Below are 21,727 nucleotides of genomic sequence, written 5' to 3'. Positions count from 1 at the left end.
GAATCTGGAAAGGCACCAAATGACTGAATAAAATTCAAAATGTCCTTGGCAAATACAAGTAATGGTCTGGAGACAGTAGAGGAAATTCAAGAGGAATATGGGTAAAGTACTGTACCTAGGCAGAAATAATTAATGACAAATACAAAATGGCATATAACTGGGACAGCAGCAGCTCTTCAGAAAAGGATAAGGTTATGGAGAATTATAAATCTGATGTAAGTTTGTAATATCTTAGTGAAGCAAGGGGTCATTCGTCATTTTTGGCTTTATCAAAGCAGACATGTAGCCCAGAGGATACAGGAAGTAAACTTCAACTCTACTCAGTTTTGAAAAGTTTCAAGATGCAAATTGTCCAAATAGAAACAGCAGAGGAATACTCACAAAAAAAAAGCATGAATGATAATAAACATAGATATCACAGAGTAGGAAAAAAAATGCAAAAAAATAACTACATGTCATGGTAACTTAACAGTGGTAAACCATTGACACTACATTACCCAAATTTCCTGGGCATAAAAAGCTGTTGCAGAGGAAATATGAATAATTGAAGAAGAAAGAAGTGAAGTAAACTGCACCAAGGAAGATTTAGGTTAGGCAACAAGAAAGTCTTTCTGATGGTAAGAAAAATGAGGTACTAGAATAGATCACTTGAAGTAGTATTCACAACAGTCTAGACAAATATTTATCAGAAACAACAAAATGTACAGTCTATCCTCTTTTGGACAGGGAAGCCGACCACATGTGTTCCTTAGGCTTTTTGTTTATTCTTAAGGTTCTAGAACAGCTAAAATCATGGACAAGTATTGAAAGAATAATCCTCCAAAAGAAAGACAGACATGAGGGACAAGAACTACCAAGCATTACAAAATTATCACATATTTTAGGATTATGAAATTTCAGCCCATAGAGCGATTGCCTTCATGCTTGAATTTCAGAAAGATATGTATTTGAACAAGCTCTCTAGGCCAGAAGTAAGTGGCAGAGATTCTTACAATCCTTTGAGATAGCCTCATTACACCAGGACTGTCAACCCCTTAGGTTTCAGCATGCACTACATTGCTTACAACTAAATCCATTGTGTTCAGAGACTACACAGAGTCTTTAGAATATAAGCCAGTACCTGCTAGGCCATTCAGCTGGTCTGTTTCCAGCACCAAGTCACAGTAAAGTGGCAGCAGTAAATTTAACCACCTACTGTCACTTGCTATCAGGGGCAGAAAAAGGAAGATAAGTTAGGAAACACCATGAAAGGAGCAGCAAAGGTAGAATGCTGAAAAGCAATTCTACTGGGGGATGCATTACTTTGTTAATAGTGTATTCATCAAAAGTAGGCTATTGTATTACAAAGGAAAAGCAGAAAATCCAATAAGGAGTGAGTCTCAACTATATTTTTAATATTTTCAAGACCTTTCAAAAGTCAAGAATTTATGGTACCAATGCACTGGCAACAGCATCTCACAGTTCTGTGATGATCTCCAAGGGTGCACAAGTGGCAGCAGTCTGTAATGTTGCTTTTCATCCTTCTCTCCATTCCCTCACTTCTCCATGCTCCTAACACAGATTGTATTTAAAACCACCTTTACAGAATTCACTTTCTGTGCCCTCCCATCAAAGCCCACCCTGCAGTACTGTTCCCTGCTTCATTCCCTCCCTGCTTTCCTCTCTTCCACAGAAGCAAGACCCAACCTCAGCCTTTCAGCTCTCCATGCCACTCTCTCTACTCACCTTACCCATGTTCCCTGGCCCATGTTGCCTCAGGCCTTCTCCCCAGTCATGAACAGAGACTAACAATGTTTCATGAGCAGAACAGGCTGTTTTACCAAGGCCACATGCCACATGACTTTCCTTAAGTGCTGTTGAGGTCACCCAGGCCATTACTGAAGGGAAGACATTTATTGTGTGGTCACGTAAGAACCTCCACCTGGGCAGAGCTGGGAGACACTGGGTATTTGAGCAGCTCATGCACTCAACAGATTAGTCCAATCTTTAGCACGTATCACAAAGGAGAACTACAGAGATTTTTCTTCTGAATCAGACTTCACAGCCTTCTGCCTGCCAAGATCGCCTCATCTGACCCAAGGAATAAGAATTTACACAACAGCTCATATGGTACTTCCCACTACCTGGGCTGTAACTACAGATGATGCCTGCTAGCAGAGCCCCTTCTGCTCAGGGCTTGGAGACATTAAGCCCTGTAGACATTGCTAACACAATGATCTCTGCCTGCTTCCCAGAATCACATGCAGAAGACACAGCTGGTCAGCAGGATGGTTAGATGCATCAGGAACATGGAGTCCTATAGCTGTGCTGTGTTTGCCAATGTGAATTGCAAAGACTTGCATCACTAGGAAGCATAACAGAGACTGACCAGATGAGTGAGACCCCGACATAATACGCAGTGCCTAGCAGATGTGAAAGGTCTTCACATGACAGAGCAAAGGCTCTAGCCTTCAATTAAATTCCAGTTGTTCAATAGGGAGTTATAAAAATCTATAAAAATATTTATTCTATCATATTAATAGGTAAACTGACGTAATAAATACATAATATTCCTTTGCTCAAGGAAACTCAGGAAGTTCACAATTTTTCTTGAATAACTAATGCAGGCATAGGTTAAAAAAAAGCTTAATTCTCTCAGTGGCAGAACTGTTTGAGTAATGGGAACAAGATTAAGTCCCAACATTTTCCAAACAAGTTGAACCATTACCTAAACTTCTTATGCAAACACTTCTTATACATTCCTACTCTTTCTAAATGCACTACTTGTAAATACAGGCATAAGTATATGGGTTAGCACATATGTAAACACACAAACTATTTTGCATATTTCTGTGATGGCTGTAGCCATTGCGAAGCAACTGGAACTCTGCTAATGACTGGAGACATGTTCCCCAGAGAATAAAACTGAGATACCAAGAACTAAATTCATACTACAGTGATTCACGTTTCTGACTCCATCCAGTTGCTCAGTGCTCTCTGCTTTTACATTACTTTAAACTTCAAATTTCCAAATATCTTTCACACTCAACATTTCAGACAAATTAAGCTATTTCTTTCATGTGTGAACCAACATGTAGATCACATGATACCCACAGCAAAGTAACACTGAGATCAAGAGCTTACTAAAAAAAGGAGAGAAAAAGAAAAATAAAGAAATTTTACATGGCTTGTATGAATATCCATTATAAACATCAAACAGAACTCCAATTGAGTAGAAAACCTGTACATACATCGTTCAAAGACTTGGCAAATTATCCGATGGCAGAGCAAGGTAGGAGCTTACTCCATGGACAGTTTTTTCCATTCTTGTTCAGTAGAAGACTTTCCTTATTTATCTCGGGAGTTTCTAACGCTTTCAGAAGCAGTAGAGACAGAATGTATGAACAATTTAAGTTTTCCAGCAGTTCTTGTCTTCCTGCAGATACCCATACATTTCACTTTCATGTAAATACTGTACACTACAATTACAAAACATTTGAAATGTTCTTGTCAGAAGCACCTGTTACCTGGAATTTCTAAGCTCATCTTGATCCCCAAGTCTTCTGGACAGCATTTTCAAAGCTGGCATATAGACTGGCTCTTTTAGATCCATATGCTACTAAAAGCTCTTTGCACCCAGCACCTTGTGCAGGGGCTTCTTGGTACTAAGAACTTTGAAAAAGTAGATGCTTATTTAGAAGCTTAAGTATGGAACTGGGCAAGTAAGATGAGATAATCAGTGTTTGTTTTTTTTTTTTTTAACTTCACTCTTGACAGTTTCAGAATATATGATATGGAGGCAGAAAGCATACGATAAACCTAAGGTCAGCTAGTAGACTTGAACAAACACACCCATTTTGAGGCTAGCAGATGACTACTTCCAAAAAAACCTTCAAGTTGATCACTTTTTTTTTTTGCTGCCCTGGTAAAGCTGGAACAAGCAGATATTTTTAAAATGCATGCATACACAAGTTTTCACTGTGCAAGTGACATGGACAAATCTCATGTTGCTTAGCATGGAGATTCTATTCAGCTAACTCACAGTTTGTCAATTATAAACTTTAATCAATAGCATTTTAACCTTATATGTGCACTTAGGAATAAAGTCAAATTAAACGGATGTAATACAAGTAAGGCTTGGAAACATGCTCTAAAACATTCTTCAGGGCACAATCTGAACATACAGTTATGAGCTCCTATTTTCACAGTGTGCATAGGCCTCTTTAAGAGAAAATGAGTCTCTCCCAAGATGGCTTGCCATTGCTACGCTCCCAACATTTTCTCTCAGCACAGCCAAAGAAAAATGCACATCCCTCTTTCTCAACTTTGAGCTAACCCTACACTAGAGTAGCCAAATATAAGCAAGTTGCCAAAAGGAAGTAGAACTTGAAAATACACTTCCCTTCCTTTTAGTAATTCTAGAAGTCACTGTAAGCATACAGTACTTCTATCTTCATGTTTTACTCCTAGATATTGGAGTCTATGCATCTACAGTGACTAACAAAAAAATCATCATTATCTGTGGACCCTCCAACAACTGCACAGAAAAACACTGTGTCCAAGGACCGGCTGGACAACCAGTACTCTGACAAGAACACTGCAGTAATTGGTGGCAGAATATTTTCCTCAGAGCAAAGGAACTACTGAAATTTGCTTTGTTCTGGGGCCCCAGTATCAGATGAATTTCCTGGGACAGTTTATCTGTCTCTAACATCAAATTTGCACGGAGATGTTCAGAAAGTTAAGGCAAATCAACCAAATGTTTAACTTCAATATGCACACATTTAATTGTCCTGAAGCTATGAGTGGATGCTCTAATTCAACAGCAAAGCTCCCTGTAGCTCCTTATTCAGTTAAGCTACATTGGCCTAAGACTAATTTACTCCTGAATTAAAGCAGCTGGCTGAAGGGAGTGTTTAGAGGAACAACAAATATACAGAATGCCTGATGTTTCTTCTCCCCAGAATAATTCATTCTTTTTAAACGAACTGTCAGATCACCATCTTTGGAGACCTCACATCATGTCACAGTCATACCTACTGACACTTGGTTTCATTCATCACAATTTTGGAAATTGCAATCAGATTCTACCGCATTCTACCATTTAACATCCCAAACCCTGTTATGTTACCCCAGCAATTTCTGGAAATTTATTACAATCTGTGAATTCAAGCACAGATTAATTTTTTGAGCACCAATAGAGCCAGGCACCACCAAGAGAAAGAAGTAGGTAGCACACAATGCAGACATTGTATGTTTTGAAAACAGAATATTTGATCTCTTGGTGTCAGTTAATAAATAAAATACCGCCATACCTGAAGTGATTCATGCAGTGCCATCAGGTAAGAACTTTTTAATATTTTGATACCTTTTATGACTCAAAATAACAACAATAATAAGAATGCAAATGAAAGCAAAGCCCTCTGGACAGTACTTTCAGCGATTTGCTGGGGAGAAGGACCCCTAGTGTCCATCTGGATTCCAGCCAGCCTTGCTCTGGTGGCTGCGCAGCATCCAGGATGAAAGAACATCTTAGCTTGTAAAATATTTCCTGCAAGCACTTTCCTATCTGACTTCTTTAGAAGGCAACTGATTAAGCTGAAAAATAAACATATATGGTTCTTTTTTCTTAAACCAATTATTTCAAAATATTATCAAGGTATCATGTGATCATCTGGACTCTGAGGATTCATCATTACTGATGAACGGGAATGTGCCTTGGCACAATAGTTTCAGTGGTTGATTATGCACTGCAGACACCTATAGATAAACATCTCTATTTGTAAAAAATGAGCGCCGTCTCTGGGAGCAGTTTCTGATGAGGCTTTAAAAGCAGCATCAAAAAACACCCGTAACGCTAGAAGGATGAGGGTGCCCAGCCCTGTCGCATACTAGCATTGCTTTCTAAGAGAGGGAAAAAAAAATCTCCCAATCTGCACTATTCCTTACGATCAGGATTTTACCCGTTTATTTGGCTAATCATTCAAATGGCTGAACAGACCTCTAATTTGAAAATAAAAACCGATTGATGCAATCACAAACAAGTTCTGAAATTGTGATTTATAAAAAAAGAGGGGAAATCTTGTTCGAAGCCAAAACACACACACAGTTACCTTTTTCTAATCACAGCATTCATTTCTCCTCATTATGATCTCACAAGCACATTAAAATCTTATTAACATTAATTACTTCTGAGCGTCTATGCATGAGCAGCGACAGGCTTGCGTGCGCGCGCGTGTGTGTATGTGTGTGTGTCTCTGGATCATATCTACATTTATATACCTTGCTGCACTTTGCTTATAAAACATGTGAAAATATTGCTGCTAACACCAATTAGCTAATTTCACACACACAGATAGTAAGCTGCTGTCTCGCTGCACAGCTTATTATAGACCAGCAGACAGATGGACAGACAAACAGACACAAAAAGCATCACAGCTCCTCCTAAACGCAAGATCTGAAATGCCTGGCACCCCCAGGAGTGCGAGTTTTATCCTCGTAAGTCTGAGGGAACAAAATGACACGAATGAAAAAAATAATAAGAAAATACAAGACAGCCAAATATCCCATTTTCTACACAGATGGGTTCAATGATGAAGTGATAGAGACAAAGAAAAAACTGGCAGGCAGACAAGCAGCAGGCGCACAGAGAGATAGACGGAGACAGATAAACAAAGCAACAGAGAAAGAGATGAAAGCGTATTAATATATATGTGAATTCGGGCTAAGTAATATAAACTTTATCCCAGCAATAAGGTAAGGAAAGAAATGGCAGAGCTAAGAGTCACAATAGGTTCAACTTTGCAAGCAAAATAAAATCCCGACTCTCTGCAAAACTATTTATGGCTTCTATTTATACCGAGAACACTCCACACGGCACTGCCCCAATGATATTCAGCACCGCCACCACGAACAAGAATAAACACAGGCACCCAAACGGCAGCTGCTATAGCACAGGACCTTCCACTTCCTTCCCACTCTTTGTTTCCATCTTTCTTAGATTCACCTCTGCCCTAAATCCTACCCCTCAGTCAGGAGGTAAGGTACAAACACAGCAAGGTCCTTCATCATGACAAAGCCGTGTCTCCTCATCGCCCAGGGATCCTCCTCCCAACTACATACAGCTCCTCCAGTCACTCCACACACACTCACTACTCACTCATCTCATTTTCCTCACTACCCATACCCCAACCTCTGCTCATTCCCTGCTACCCAGAAAGCCAACTGCAACCCTGGGCCGGCATTCAAACTTCCACCTGCCCTCCTGTCACTCCATTTTAGAGCTAGGGGGAACAGAGGGATGAAGTACCTAGATGAGTAACAAGGCCTAAAAAGTCATTTTATTTACATTACTCACATCTTCACTTCTTCCAGGCACACTAAGGTCAATATTTTTTAATCAGGTACTGTTTATATTTAAAAATCAGTGTTTGAAGATTGCGCTAAGCATGCTTGGCCTTTGTTTATGGACAATTGATCTCACTCATGACCTACTCCTAATGACACTCACCCAGGAAGACCCAATCCTTTGTGAGTGCAGGATTAGCATGAATGCAGCCAAGAAACTCTAGGTCATGTAGGATGCACTTCAGCCAACCAAATCAGTCCTGGTACGTTCACAGTAAATTCAGTGATTTTGAGAAGCTTTGGAGCTCCTGAGCATGGACATTACGTCTGTATCACATGAGAAACTTGGTGCATCATGACTGAATTCTGCCCAGCTCCATTTTGTTGTGCATGCACAACAAGATCACACATCAGAGAAGAAGCCAGGGCATATGGCCCTTTCTGCCACAAGGAGCAGGTACATGATCTGCTCAGGCAGAAAATAAGCAAGCAAATTGAACGCTACTCCATTTACTCAGCTTACTGTGCTGCTTTTGTTAAAGTCAAATATACAGATGTCGAAAAAGAAGATACAGAAAAGCAAAAGCTCTGGAAAATAAGTAAAGAACAAAAAAAATTTTGAAGCTGTGTAGATTTTTTTTTTTTTCCCCCCACATGGCAAAGTGGGCATTTGCATACATGTTTCCTGCATTGCTCCTTTCCTGGTCTCTCCCCACAGAATTAAACTGAGAACACTTTTGAGTAGACACAGAGCCTCACCCATTCTGGTTAATACTTTTTCAGCCAGAAATGCAGCTCACACACCCAGGCTTCCCAAACATCCAGGAGGAATACCCCTGCCAATCTTTCTTCAAGCTCCCATGATGCTTTGGCCTTGATGATCTCTAAGTATGTTTGAAGCTTTGAAAAACAGGAGAGACAAGGAGAACTTCCCCCTAAGCACGTCAGTTAATCCCATCGCAGTAGGAGGAAGGGCTACAAAAAGATGAGTTCAATAAAATGGTTAAGAAATAAGTATCCATTGGGTTTGTTGACTGAATGTTTACATAGCCATTGCCTCTTTAATGTACCTTTTCCCAAAACCCATGTAGATACATATGGCTGATAGCACCTCAAAGGAAAAATAGAATGCCATATAAAGCACTGCTTTGGAGTTCTGAAGAATACACGTGCCCTAATTATATATAGCAAAGTTTTAACTCAACAAATTAGAGAAAGAAACATACAAACACTAACATAGAAGCTCAATTATGTAAGTAAACATGTAACAGTGGAAATGCTCAATGAAGAAACAAAGTTGCTGGTTTTTATTAAGACAGTAGCAAGCAGAGGCAAGCATGTAACCTGCAGAATTTCCCTACATCTAACCAGATCAAAGTGTCCTAAAAGATATGAGTATTCAAATGCAGTTGTCTTGAGGAACGTCTCTCATAGGACCAGTGCTTACAAACAGAGGCAAACAAATCTCAGAGACCATTCAATCTATAAAACGGGTCACTATGCATAAATGAAAAGATAGTAGGGAAAAATCTCCAGGGAAAGAAAACAAACAAGGCATTTATTGGCTTCCCTGTACAAAGCAGCTTGATCTGCCTCTTTTGAGTGGGAGTTCTCCCAGTAAACCTGGTCTCTTCATCTCCTGGATGAACTATGCTGTATCTACCAAAAGTCATGGCATGCTGAGACAACCTGAAAGTACTTAAGGAGTGCACTTTGCATCCAGACCAGTCTTGAGATCCAAAGCTCTTTGTGTCCTTCTGAAGGTTAATAAGAGGAGGTTTTTGACTCTATCCTGGCTTTTGTAAGCTTCTTGAGGATTACTGAAATTGGAGATAGCATATTAAAAAGCTAGTTCATCCATTTCCTAGAAGGTACATTCATTCACTTTGCCCTTCAGTTCTTGAAACGCGAGACATGCCTGAGGAGTGTTCTTTGTTAGAGCATCTCACAAGTATATCCAGTGATGATAAGTCCACATGTGTCTGATAAAGAAAAAACCTTACCGTGCATTCCAGCCTCTTCTTCTGTAAACATACCAAACTAGATGAATTTGGCTCTCAAAAGGAGAAAGCATTAATTCCACTGGTGTACAGTTAATAAGTATACAGATGCTATACAGAGAAATTAGGCTGGTAAGATTGCCACACTGGAAAAGAAAATCAGATATAAATGAAAGGTGCTCACCAGTGTTGCAGGCTCACAAAAACTCCATGAGACGTGATCTCCAGAAAGAGATCCTTCCTTAGTGGCAGTCAGCCCTTAAATGGGGTCTAGGAGAGGTGCAGCCTGGCTCCACCCCTTCTGGTCACACAGCTGAATTGCCTTCACCTGTGCTCCTGTGACTCAGTGATCACCTCAGGTGGTCAATCAGAGGTTCAGGTCGTGATTCAACAGTTCCCATACAGCTGGCTAATAAAACTTTCTGTTGCTGTCCTTCCAATCAATAAACATTAAAATTGGCATTTGGGACATGGGAAAGAAGGACAAAATGAAAGCTTGTCTGCAAGTTCTCAAGAGTTCAGATTTGAATCTTATTCTGAGGAAACAAAAAGTTAAATGCAGCTATTTGCTGCACAGTTTCCAGGTTGAATGGACAAACAGCTCTTTCCTTTCCCTCACAGATGCCTCAGCAGTAATATATCTGTGCTCTGCCCAAATCCAGTATTTGCAAGCTTCCATTATTACTTGCATATGCTACATTTCCACTGACAGTTTAAACAGACAAGTAACAATCCTCTTCAAATATGTGTGTCCAAAGAACCCTGAGGGGCTATCTTCTCTTTTACTTACTGCAGCTCCCATAGAGCTTACCAGCAGTGATGCAGACAAGCAGCTACACACACAAGAAGCCCAGAACATGACTGTTGGACAGTACTTTTGTCTTTATTTGCAATACGGAGCTTCAGCCTCCTTCTTACGACCATTTCATGAAGCCAGCAACATCACTGTTTATTTCAGCAAGGTATAATCTTCTCCTATAATTATTAATGCTCAAATAGAGGTGACAGATTGGTTCAGTTTTCAAACACCTCTTTCTTGGGCAGAACTGGCTCAAATCTAACTCTGTACCTCACTGGGACAGGTCTCACTGTGGGAAAGCCAACTGGAACAGGAAAGTTACTTGTTGCTTACAAGACTTTGAAGTTATATTAACTGAGCTAACTGAGTGATAATAAATAATAATACAATAAGCAAACAAAATAACAACATATATATTCTTTAATTCCACTGTTAAAAGTAAGACTTTGTTGACATGTGGGCACATTAAATGTGTTTGGACTCAATTTTCAGTTACAGTAGGTCTTTTTATCTCGCTCTGAAAGTACAAGACTTCTATGGCAAAGCTCCATATGCATTATGAGACCACAGTGATGTAGAAAAAAATGTTAACAGTTTTGATATGGTCAAGACTCATTTGAGCTTCCTTTGTCTATGGAACATGGTCTTTACTTTTCCAGGTCCTATCTGCTTGTACAATACACTGAGAAAGGAAGGAAGGCATCACTTCCTCTTTCTCTCTGTGCCTCGATTGTTCCTGATTTTAAGAAATGGAAATCGTAACATTGATTCAGCTACTGGAGTTAAGCAAAACTAAACTAATCACTTCTGTTGAACATTGTGAGATATTTTAATATGTTTCTTCAGAAACGTAAAGTGTTACTCATCGATATCAGCAGCTATATGTGGCTAAGTTGTCATGGAACCTTTTGTAGGCATCCCCTTCCCCATCTGAACTCAGATGCTCACTGTTGGGAACTACCGGTGGCACTCTTTTACCTAAAAAGCCCAGGAATGACTTAGACAGAAGTGGCACTTCTCTTCTTTGGGCAATGAGAACAAAACAAAACAAAAAATAAAAGAACAATCACCTGAGGTTTTAGGATTAAACTTCTGCAACAACAAAATGATCAACACAACAACAAAAAGGCATCTTGTGGATGTTAAATTCTTTGCAGGCTTTGCCTGGGTATGATGAGAATAATCACCAACACCTGAAAGCAAGCCTTTTCATCTGGTAAGAATCTTTTTAATACACCTGTGCACGCTGCCACAAGGAAAACAGTATCTAAAACAGCAAAAATGAGGTCAAATTCAGCAGCGCTGTCCCAGAGAAAGCTTGTCTCCTGGCCACAATCATTTCTGGAGTACCATGCATCATCTTTACTGCTTCAGATGGATGCCAGCTACAGACAGTAAGCTAGAAATACCAAGCTAAATTTGGCTCTCAGCTCAGTGCTGATCCTTCTAATTTTTATGCAATTACTCCACTTTTACACAAACATAACTTAAGGCAAAACATGAACCATAAACTTTTGAGCAGATCCACAGATGTTCAGAACTTTCACATGGAACTCCTTATCCCAAGAGCATGGTCCTTTGAAGATAACTGCTATATGATGATTATTCCAGCTCACCGCTCCTTTGAGGGAGAAGGGAAGAGCCATGGCCTCATCCCACCCCACTCTGGTTCGGTTCAAACCAAATCCCGTTGCTAACATTTTCTCCCTTTCCTGCCAGTAGGACCAGGATAGCCCCTCTTTTTTTCATGAACTTCAGACTTTTTGTCCTCATTTTCTTTGAGCAGCTCTGCCCCCTGCCTGTGTCTCAGTTTTTATTTTTTATTGCTCACATTGTCCCAGCCCCCTCTCTAAATGCTCTGCTTGTATCCTTCTCCTATATAGAAGCCAACGTTCCATAGTAACGTCACTCAACCAGATTTCAATAACTCTTGAAAGCAGCTTTCAGTCAGCAGTGCTCCTAAACAACCAGTCTCAACCAGGCAACTCCAGAAATGTTCATTTTAACTCATGTCCTTTCTATTTTCTTCCCCCTCCCCCCCCCCCCCCCAAAAAAAAAAACCCAACCAACCAACCAAACAAAAAGCACCTGTGGCTGGTGGATACAGAAGTGATCTAGACAAGATGGCTCTCACTCCACCACAGGAACAGCCATACCTGGGCTGGCTCTGTTACTAGCAGCAGTTTGGTAAGGGCAATCTAGGGCTGACTGCAGTGGAAATACATGGCTCACAACTCATTCAAAATTCACCTGAGATCCTACATGGTACAGTCTGCATGGCCAGGGCTGAGCAGTTACTGCCATCTCTACCATTGAAGTAAATGCTAAACTTGTCTCCATGTGGAGAAAACTTCTCAAAAAAAAAAAAAAAAAAAAAAAAAGAGAGAGAGAGTAGGACCTCAGGTGTCCGTTCTGCTTGGACATGCCAGAGAACCTCCAGGTTGCCCAAGGAGGTTGTGGATGCCCCATCCCTGGAGGCATTCAAGGCCAGGCTGGATGTGGCTCTGGGCAGCCTGGTCTAGTGGCTGGGGACCCTGCACATAGCAGGGGGGTCGAAACTCAATGATCTTCATGGCCTTTTTCAACCCAGGCCATTCTATGATTCTACGAGAAAGACTACATGTTCAAAAACTTGACTGGCTAAGGAAACTCCCTTAAAGTAAAGAAAGAGGCTGCAATGCACTTTCATGGTGACAGAACAAAAAACAGAGAGGGAAATATTATTGCAACGTTACAACTAGTTGATAAAGCTGTGGCTACCGATCTCCCAACTGCTCTCAGAAACAAATAAATGTCATTATCCCTATCTTGAAGATGTGGAACTGAGACACTGAGAAATGAAGTGACTTGCTGTAAATTAGAAAAGAAACTATAGCCAAAATAAGACTTCTGCATCCATCATCGGTGGGTTATCCTTTCTAGTACCTATATACTATCATACATTGCTCCAGCTACTACCCTGCTTTCTCATTGCCACTTCTCATACAGCTCCATGCCTCTGTGCTGAATAAAATATTTAACATCTTTGTACATAGGTTAAAAAACAGGCCTAAAAACTATTATGAAATGCTTTGAACGGGATCCTGTCCCCTGTAAAAAGGAACTCAGAGATTAGCAGGGAAAAAAAGCCCTGCACCAGAGAAAAAGCCTGAGCTTTCTCTTGCCCAGCACAAAGTACAGCAAAGCCAAATGTACTGCAGGAGCACAACTGGCTTTTAACCTCATTCAGGAGCAGCTGCTTTCACAGCAGCGAAATGTTTCAGGCTGAGCTCGACTGACTTAGTGGATAAATGATTTGAAGTTGATATAGCTCAGAAAGGACCGACTCATTTAGGAAACGTCAGTATCTTAAAAACACACTTTTGCTATCTGGCTGGAGCAGGTCTCGAAGCTTTCAGAACGTGGCCGTGGCTCTGAGAGGAAAATAAAAGCAGCGTTTTTATGAAATGCTGGAAATAACAAAACAGTGTTTGGGCTTCAAGCAGTTCGCCGTGAGTCAGCAGAGGCCGGGCCTTGGCTGAAAACGTGTATTGGTCCTAATCACGTCATTAGCTTAGTACTAGCAAAAGGTGCCAGATTGGTAGCCCCAGGCGCTGAATTCTCTATTTATCCCCAAAGCAGGTACAGCAGGAGGCCAAGCCATCTCCATACCAACCCCTGCTAGGATTCCTCATGGCAAGGGACCTGGTGACAGGAGGGTGAGCTGCTCTCCGCGCTGCTCCGCTTTCCTGATGTCTCTGCTGTGGCTGCCCACATGGGGCCCAGCTCCCTGCTTTATGTTGCTGGAGGATGGGTTCCTAAACTGCAGGGTCTATGAAAGGGATATAACAGAGAATCATCCCGTGTGCAGCCCAAGAGACACAGAGAGAAAGAAGAACGAGGGATGATTTTCTTTGTATTCTATTATGGCCATCTCCAAATGAATGAATACTGGGAAGACCGATGAGGCCAGAGAGAGTCAGTGTTCTGAGTACAAATGAGATTTATATGTGGCTTGAGTCACTCCAGCCAATTAGCTACCCACCAGGCTGTTTGGTTTATCGTCCCTATTGGGTAAGGATTTAATAAGCAGTCACCTAGATGGGCAGCGTGAGACTCACAGAGAGGAAACTTTTCACTATTCTACATGGAGAACTCGAGCCCAGTCCTGCTGCAACTCAGCACGGCCGACTCCCACCAACGTGCCAATGGCTGCAAGATGAGCTTCCTTCTCATGACAGTCCTCAGGAGTGAAAAATACGGGAAATACAGGACAGTTTTTCACTATATAATTACCGTGTCAGGAATCTTCCACACATCCCAAATATTCTAATGGAATTAATAAAGCTTTCTCCAGCTTTTTCTCCAACACTCAGCCTTATCCAGAACTTCAAAATGTTGCGTAGTATGAAAGTATAAAACGCTGGATTTTAGAAAGAGATCTACTGGGGAAAACGCACTGTGCAGGGAACATATGAAACAATTGGGTCTATGTTTGGAAAAGAAATACAGATGCATCACAACGAGGAAGGACGTTCGAGAGCATCCCGAAAAAACAGCCGCTATTCACGCCAAAGGCCAGGATGAAGTGGGCACGGCGGTACAGAGCTGACAGGCAGATTTAACTGGGACAGAGAGAGTTGGAAGCAGCCAAAGCCTTAGCTGCACCCAGGGCTTCTTCAGACCCTACATGCGCTGTAATGGAACGATAAAAGCACCAGCAAGAACGTATTTAAAACTCCTTCAGATGGGAAGAATCCTAGAGGAAGCAGCAGCAAAATGGAAAATTCCAACTTTTGGGAATGGTAGGAAAAAAAATGCCTATCAAATATAAGCGAGGCTGGAAACAAAGCAGAAGAAGCCTGAGTTGCTGGACTGAGATTTCATGACCGTGCTCAGTGTGTCATGCCAAGTATATAAGGCTGTAGCACACGCTGTAAGAAGGCTTCTCCTGCTAATACGGGAGAAGAAGAGAGCTCAAAGCCATTCACTTACTTAACTCCAGTTTTTGCAGGGTACTGTCCTGGCGGGTGTGGCTGAGTCTCCTGGGAATTGCATTTGCTCGTTTTGGAGAGCCAGCAGAGGGAGCACATTAGCAGTTCAACGTGGTTTTCTTGTGTCTGAACCTAAACAATGAGTTTGGGGGGCCGTCAGCTTGTTTGGTTTTGTTTTATTGTCGGCATTCCTCTCTGTCACCAACGCCAGTGACTCACTTAGCTATCAAATTGCTAGGAGCCAAAGCCATGGAGAACAGCCTCTACGTCCACCCTGCATAAAACCTTAGAGAAGCTTTACCTCTGTCTTTTTTCGCTCTCCCCCACATCAGCCTCCATCTAATCCGTTCCTGACTGCCTGAACGCAAAGTCCCACATTGCCACATAGCCATGACTCCCAAATTCCAGCACTGTGACCACCAGCTTTCTAGCCAGAGTAAACTGCATAGGGATCCCTGGGGAGGGAAGAGAAATCAATAATTAACTTTCAGTTGGCTGAAAGGAAAACTCTGAAGTCCATAAGGCAACTTTCCCAGCCTCACTTCTGTATCTGCAAGAGATGGATCGTACTTTCAGCTGTCAATGATCAGAGAAGTAAGATATTAGAAAGTTGGTCTTTTGGTTGGGAAAAAAAAAAAAAAAATAGAAGAAGAAGAAGCCAGTACTTTCCATGCTATGTTTACCTCAGAATCAAATGGCACCATGCTGCCTGAATTTTTAGCTCCACCACAACCCCAAGATAAATTTACTACGGAAGCATAACATTAAGAGGTCATCTACAGACGTGACTTACAGAATGGCAATACTTCTGTCCTGCCAAATGTTCCCGACAGATAGAGCACAGACGCTCTGCAAAGGGTGGCATGCACTGCCCTGCCCCTTCAGGTTTCCTTTCCTCTTCACAGCAGCCATGAAGGATTTTTAATACAACTACATATAATGGCAATATTTGAGCTTGTATCAAACTGGAGGAAGAATGTGCTGGTTTGTGTTCAGCTTCTGTACTGCTGTTAGCACTCATGCAAACTGGCAGCAGAATGGGGTCTGTGCTCACTTCCCAACTGCACAAGGAAAGGTGTATGGCACGGCACGAAGCATGAAGCACTGAAGACGCTGCCAGCGCTTGAATTGGCAGAACTTGCCCCTTGTGGAATGCCTCTTTTTGCTACGAGGCTTTGAGGAGCAGAACCGGGTTGCAGCGGAGCAAGCGAGGTCAACCTGCAGCCCTAGCAGCCCTAACACCTGCCTTCCCCGGGGCTGGTGGGGAAGGACCCCGGCTTGGCACCACCTCATTTCGCTCTTTGTGCTTGCACGCTCCGTGGCCTCTCTTTCCATAGTGCCACCTAGTGCCGGCTCCGTTACTGGCTTGCCTTTTCCTACAGTGAGCATCTGCCCCATAGGGCAGGCTGCGGCCCGACGCGCCCGCCTCACCAAAGCCAAACCCCAGCCACCATAGGAACAGCATTTTTTTTCTAAGGGCAGCTCTATCTAACCAGCCCAATCCCTCGCTGCTGAATTTTAACTGTTCAAGACACAGTGGCTGCTGTGTACGGGGCAGAAGCTGGGCTTGTTTCCTTCCCACCCTGCCGGAGATGTGGGGCCACCAGCAGCGTCCCACCAGCTTCATGTCCACCCCAGTGACCACTCCAGCAGGAGCAGCTCCCAGACTGAGCTGCCGCCAGTATGGACAGGCAAAAAGCCTTCACGGGACATGGGGAAACCGGACATCTGTGCCATACAAATGTGGAAACGTGGAGTGGAAGTAAGCATTCCAAAATGCCACTTACCTATTAAAGAGGACTGGATTGCTGCTGTCAAACTAACTGCTAACTTGTAAGAGAAGTAATAACGAGGAACACAGGCAACGCTGTCAGAGCAAAAACTGTCCCAGATGAAAGCTTTTGCCTTTATTCACTCCTGTCTGAAATTCTGACAAACTCATGTAAATCTGCTCAAGTTGAGACTGTGCAAACATTACAACGATACCTTCAAACTTGGTGCACAGTTATGCACTGCTCTTTACCACGAGGAGCTGGGATTATTGGAATGGTCAGCTGAATAAAAAGCCGATTTATTTGCCATAGCTGATGCTGGCTGTTTACTTTCAGAATTTTCATGGGCCACCCTGATGCGATCAGTGAAGTCAGTTTCACTTTGATTTGCCATCCTTTTCTCTCTGCAGCATGGACCGAACTGCCGACCATACAGAGGGAACAAGTTATTGTTTAAAACCAACTATTTCCAGTGCATTATTCCATTAAAAAAAAAAAATCTTAAAAAACATTGCAAAAGGGCTTGGGTTTTCTGAAAGTTTTGCTAAAGAAACAAACCAAACCAAACCAAACCAACAAAGTAACTTGAAGTTAAATTTCAGTGTTTAATTTGCCATTAACATTTACAAATCCCTTTCAGGCGGAGCTCCTTACCGCACGGATCACACTGTAAAAGGGCCCTATAAAATGGGACAGGAGTGAAACCGGCTCGGATCTGTAAGGCCACAGCATGCCATCCATTTCTGAACAGAAGTCCTATTCAAGCCGTGCTGCTAAAGGCTCATATGGCCTGCAAAAACCAACGGGCTTCTCTTGAAATGATTTAAATAACAATTTATCTAAGACCGTAATCTTTCTTGTATGGGATTTGTAAGCCATCCCACAGAAATCTGTAGCGGGGGACACCGTTCCCTATTTACATCAAAGTTTTATATAAATAATAATACATTTTTTCTAATTTTCTGCAGCTGTTTTCCCCTCTGAATAAGCCGGGCCTATGAAGAAAATGTGAAAATAGGAGAACCATGAGCAATATTTACAATAATGATATATCCAACTCAGGAAATTGCTACAACTGCCTTTATCAAAATAAACAAACCCCGTATTTTTTTCCTCCCGTAAGAGAAAAGCAAAATCCTCCACTATTAAAATTAATTTGGCTTGGTATCTGTTTGGTATTTGGATCCGACCGCCTTATTCCCCATTTTTGGCCTCATTTGGACAAAAAAAAAAAGAAAAAAAAAAGAAAAACACAAACCCACAACAAACAGAGGCCCAAACCGACACACACACACACACACACACACACACACACACACACAGCCCCAGCTGCCTCGCTCTGTCTCACAGGAGCACACACGCAGCCCCGCTCCAAGCTGACTCTGGCCACGGGGCACGGTGAGGCACGAAACCACCGCCCCGGGGCACCAGCTTGGTGTGGGAGTGTTGGATCACTGCCTGCTCGGCACCGCACAACTGCACACCCAGAGCCGGGCGGTTCCAGGGGCACCGGCCCTGCGGATCACCCCATCCCGGGGCTTGGGCTTGCTGGGTGCCAGCCCCAGCATCGCACGCTGGTTCCAAGTTTACTGAAGCATGCTGCAGCCTTTGCTGCTGTGCCCAGTTTGCAGATGGACTTTGTGCCATCAAAAGGGAGAAGGTTTTTTTGGTTTTTTGTTTTGATTTGTTTTGTTTTGTTTTAGAATATGCCATTTCAAAGTAAATTGATTTCTTCTACTGAAAAAGTTTTTAGGATTAAAGAGCCCTCGCTGCATACAGAAAAACATTTCTCCTATTCCAACTCTTTCTGTGCTCAAATGCCTCTTTCCTAGGCGTGTCCTAAAACGCAGAGGTATGTCGCAGTCATTCTAAAAGTTGTTTGAAACGTTAAGGTGAGGCTGGGCTTCTGCTAAAGGGTGAGACCCCCAGGGCCAGGATCGCTGCCCTCCAGCGGGATGCTGCCCACCTGCGCTGGCCCAGAAGAAGCACCAGGAGCTCAAAAGCACGGCCACCCCTCTGGGGGCATCCCCAGAGAACCCGCAGCCACCCTTCCCGGGGCCGCATCAGCTGCCCCTCTGCAGGTGACCACAGCGCCTTTGGGACCCCACGTCCTAAAGCTGGAGGTCTGAGCTCCAGGAGGAGAGGCAGTGTGAAGCCATGAGAGCACTGGAGGTCTATCAACAAAGTATTAATGTAGAAGCCCGAGTGAAAAGCAGAAAAGAAAAGAAAAAAAAAAAAAAAAAGAAAGAAAGAAAAGAAAAAAGCAATCAATGAATGCCATTCCCCAGCTAAGAGACGAGCCACCAATTCTTGGCACAGCGATAGAGAAAACCTTGAAAAGTTTCGCTCGGGTTCTGGAATAAAGCTTTGGATAAAATGGAGCAAGTAGTTTGCGCGGTCGTCGTGCCAGTGAATAGATCTGCTGCTCTGGATTTCAATTAACTTAGTTTGTTCAGCGGGGAGGCACTTCAGCTGCAACCGGGGAGCTGCAAGTTAAAGGACAGCGAGAAAAACAGCGCAACAACAGCCAGAAAAACCTGTTGGCAGCAGAAGTTTGCACCGGCTGCAAGCAAAATCAAATCACATCAAATCAGGGGGTTTTAAAGAAATCTTTTAAAGGCTTTGAAGGTTTCGGAGGATCTCCGAGGCAGTCCCAGGTGGGCTGGGAATACTGCTTTATGCACCTCTTTGTGCTAAGAGGAAGGCCTAACGCATTTGTTTTTTTGTTTGAAGAAGTCAGCCTCTCGCTATTAAATCAATTATTTTCTCTTTAAAAAGGTGATCGTCGCTGTGGAGAGACCTCCACCGATCAGCGTCCATTTTACATAATTACTTCGGGTTCTCCAGAACATTTTATGTAACTCACTTCCACGGCTGCCTCTGTCCTTTCTCCTCTCTCTCCGTCACCGGCAGAGCAGCAGCTCAGCCCTCCGCCAGCACTGACAGGAGCTCACATAAAAGGACCATTTCGAATGGATCACTGGGAGCAGCCCCGAGAACCCACAGGAAACGTGGGCTCCGAAACTCGACAGTGCTCAGCGGGCGACGAAACGCATCACACATCCCTCCCCAGCCAAATATGTGTATGCATATATATAAACATATACATATAATAAGGATTAATTCGGAGGAAAGCTCCGAGGTTTGAAACGACAAATAAGCAGGGATATTTGCGCGAGGAAAAAAAAAAAATGGTAAATAAATAGTTACTGGTGCTGGACAAAATGGCTCGATAGGTTTCATAATTTGCCACCGCTGTAAAAAATATCCCCTCCCTTCCCCCTGCCGTCCCCGCCGGCACGGACGGAAGCGCGGAGCGGAGGGTGGGGGGCAGCCGAGGATACCAACTCCCTCCGCCAAAGTTTGGGTCCTTCCGAACCCGGCGATGCCTCCATAACGTGACATCAGCTCCGAGAGACAAAAGTTGAGATCTGCGTCTCCTTTCTGCCCGGGAAAGGAAACTGGAAAAATACTAATAATGAAAAATAGACGTTAAAAATACCCGAGAGGAAAAAGTCGACGGACGATCACCCGAATTAACCCCCTCCGCCCCCGCAGGCAAACAGACAAACGACAAAACCTCCGGCTAAAGCCCCGTCGGGAGGAGTGGAACCTGCTTTCTCCGCTTTCTCTTTTCTGCTTTTATTTAACGTATGGCGAGCCTGGACTTCAAACTTATAGCCGACACACGGCCACACAACAAAGAGTCCCCGTTCACCCCCGTCGCCGGCGCTGCGGGCAGAAGTCGTCGGCAAATAGTAATAAAAGCCATTTAGCGGTAAATAAGGAGGAGATGATATATGGACGGACAGATGGAAGTGCATAAACAGAGGAGGAAAGCGGCGAGCCGGGCGGGGAGGGCTGCTCACGGGAGTGCGAGATATTGATTGACTTGGAAGCGGTGTTGGAAAACAAACGCGTTTGTTTCCTTCGCCATCGGGGAGAAAAAAAAGAAAGTGATGAAAGTGAATCGTAGGGGGCACACCCTGAGATAAGTGGAGGGGGGAAGCACGTCGCCAGGGGTCAGGCCTCGGCGCGGTGGTCCCGGCCGCGGGCTGGCACGGGGCTCTGCCAAACTTGCATCTCTAAATTAAACCCCGGGTGGGGGGGCCGGAGAAAGAAGTGCCGCCGGGCGCAGCGGAGCGGGGCTCGGGTTTTCCCCCCCGTTTTTTTCCAAAAGTTGGCTGGCCTACCTTGTTCCCCCGTCCTCAGTTTGCCTCCTCATAGCCTCCGTCTCCCCGGCACTACAGCGCGAGCGCTCCCGACCGCCTGCCTCCCTAATGAGTCCATTTTCCTGCTCTCGATGTTGTGTACACACACACGCGCTGCAACCTACCTTACAAAAACCACAGCGAGAGGGAGAGCGAGAGCGAGAGCGGGCGGGCAGAGGGAGCGGGAGCGGCGGCGGGGGGAGCGGAGCCGGGCGCAGACAAAGCCCTCCTCCGGGGCGGCCGACGGCCCTCCTTCCCCGCTCGGCCGCCGCAGCAACAGGTTGGGCTCCGGGGCGGCCCCGCCGCACCTTCCTCCCCGCCGCCCTCCGGCTCCGCTCGCTGCGGGCGGGGAGGTGCGCGGCGGGGCCGGGCGCGGAGCTCGGCTCCCCAGACAATAGGGGACGGCGGGGCTCGGAGAGGAGGGACCCGGTAAACAATCGGACCCCCTCCCCAAATAACGTCCCCGCGTGGATCGGGAACCTTTTCCCCCGCGTCTGGAATAGCGTGCTTATGTCTGAACAGGTGCAACGCATCCAGCGCGCCGTGTTCCGCGAGCAGACATAAATCTCTCACGACGCTCTCCCAAACAGGCCAAGGGTAGTTCACATAGAGGGCTGGCTTCGCACACGCTCACCCCGCTCCTCGT

The 21,727-nt window shown here is 44.0% G+C and overlaps 1 protein-coding gene across 43 annotated transcripts in view; it reads right to left on the bottom strand.

The window, feature by feature from the left end:
- ZBTB20 (zinc finger and BTB domain containing 20) overlaps positions 1-21,276 on the bottom strand; it is a 477,629-nt gene extending 456,353 nt beyond the window's left edge. For 25 of the 43 annotated variants that reach the window (XM_046905147.1, XM_046905118.1, XM_040646200.2 and 22 more), the window contains exon 1: positions 21,207-21,276. The gene's annotated coding sequence lies outside the window, so the exon portion shown is untranslated. Of the gene's footprint in view, positions 1-21,063 lie in introns of all 43 variants that reach the window. The other 18 variants (XM_040646251.2, XM_040646218.2, XM_040646264.2 and 15 more) reach the window with 1 other exon arrangement.
- Positions 21,277-21,727: the final 451 nt, after the last annotated feature.

The sequence above is a fragment of the Gallus gallus genome, chromosome 1 (assembly GCF_016699485.2).
Source record: "Gallus gallus isolate bGalGal1 chromosome 1, bGalGal1.mat.broiler.GRCg7b, whole genome shotgun sequence".
NCBI lineage: Eukaryota > Metazoa > Chordata > Aves > Galliformes > Phasianidae > Gallus > Gallus gallus.
The sequence above is the reverse complement of the archived record's forward strand: the minus strand, read 5'-3'. Positions and strand labels throughout refer to the sequence as shown.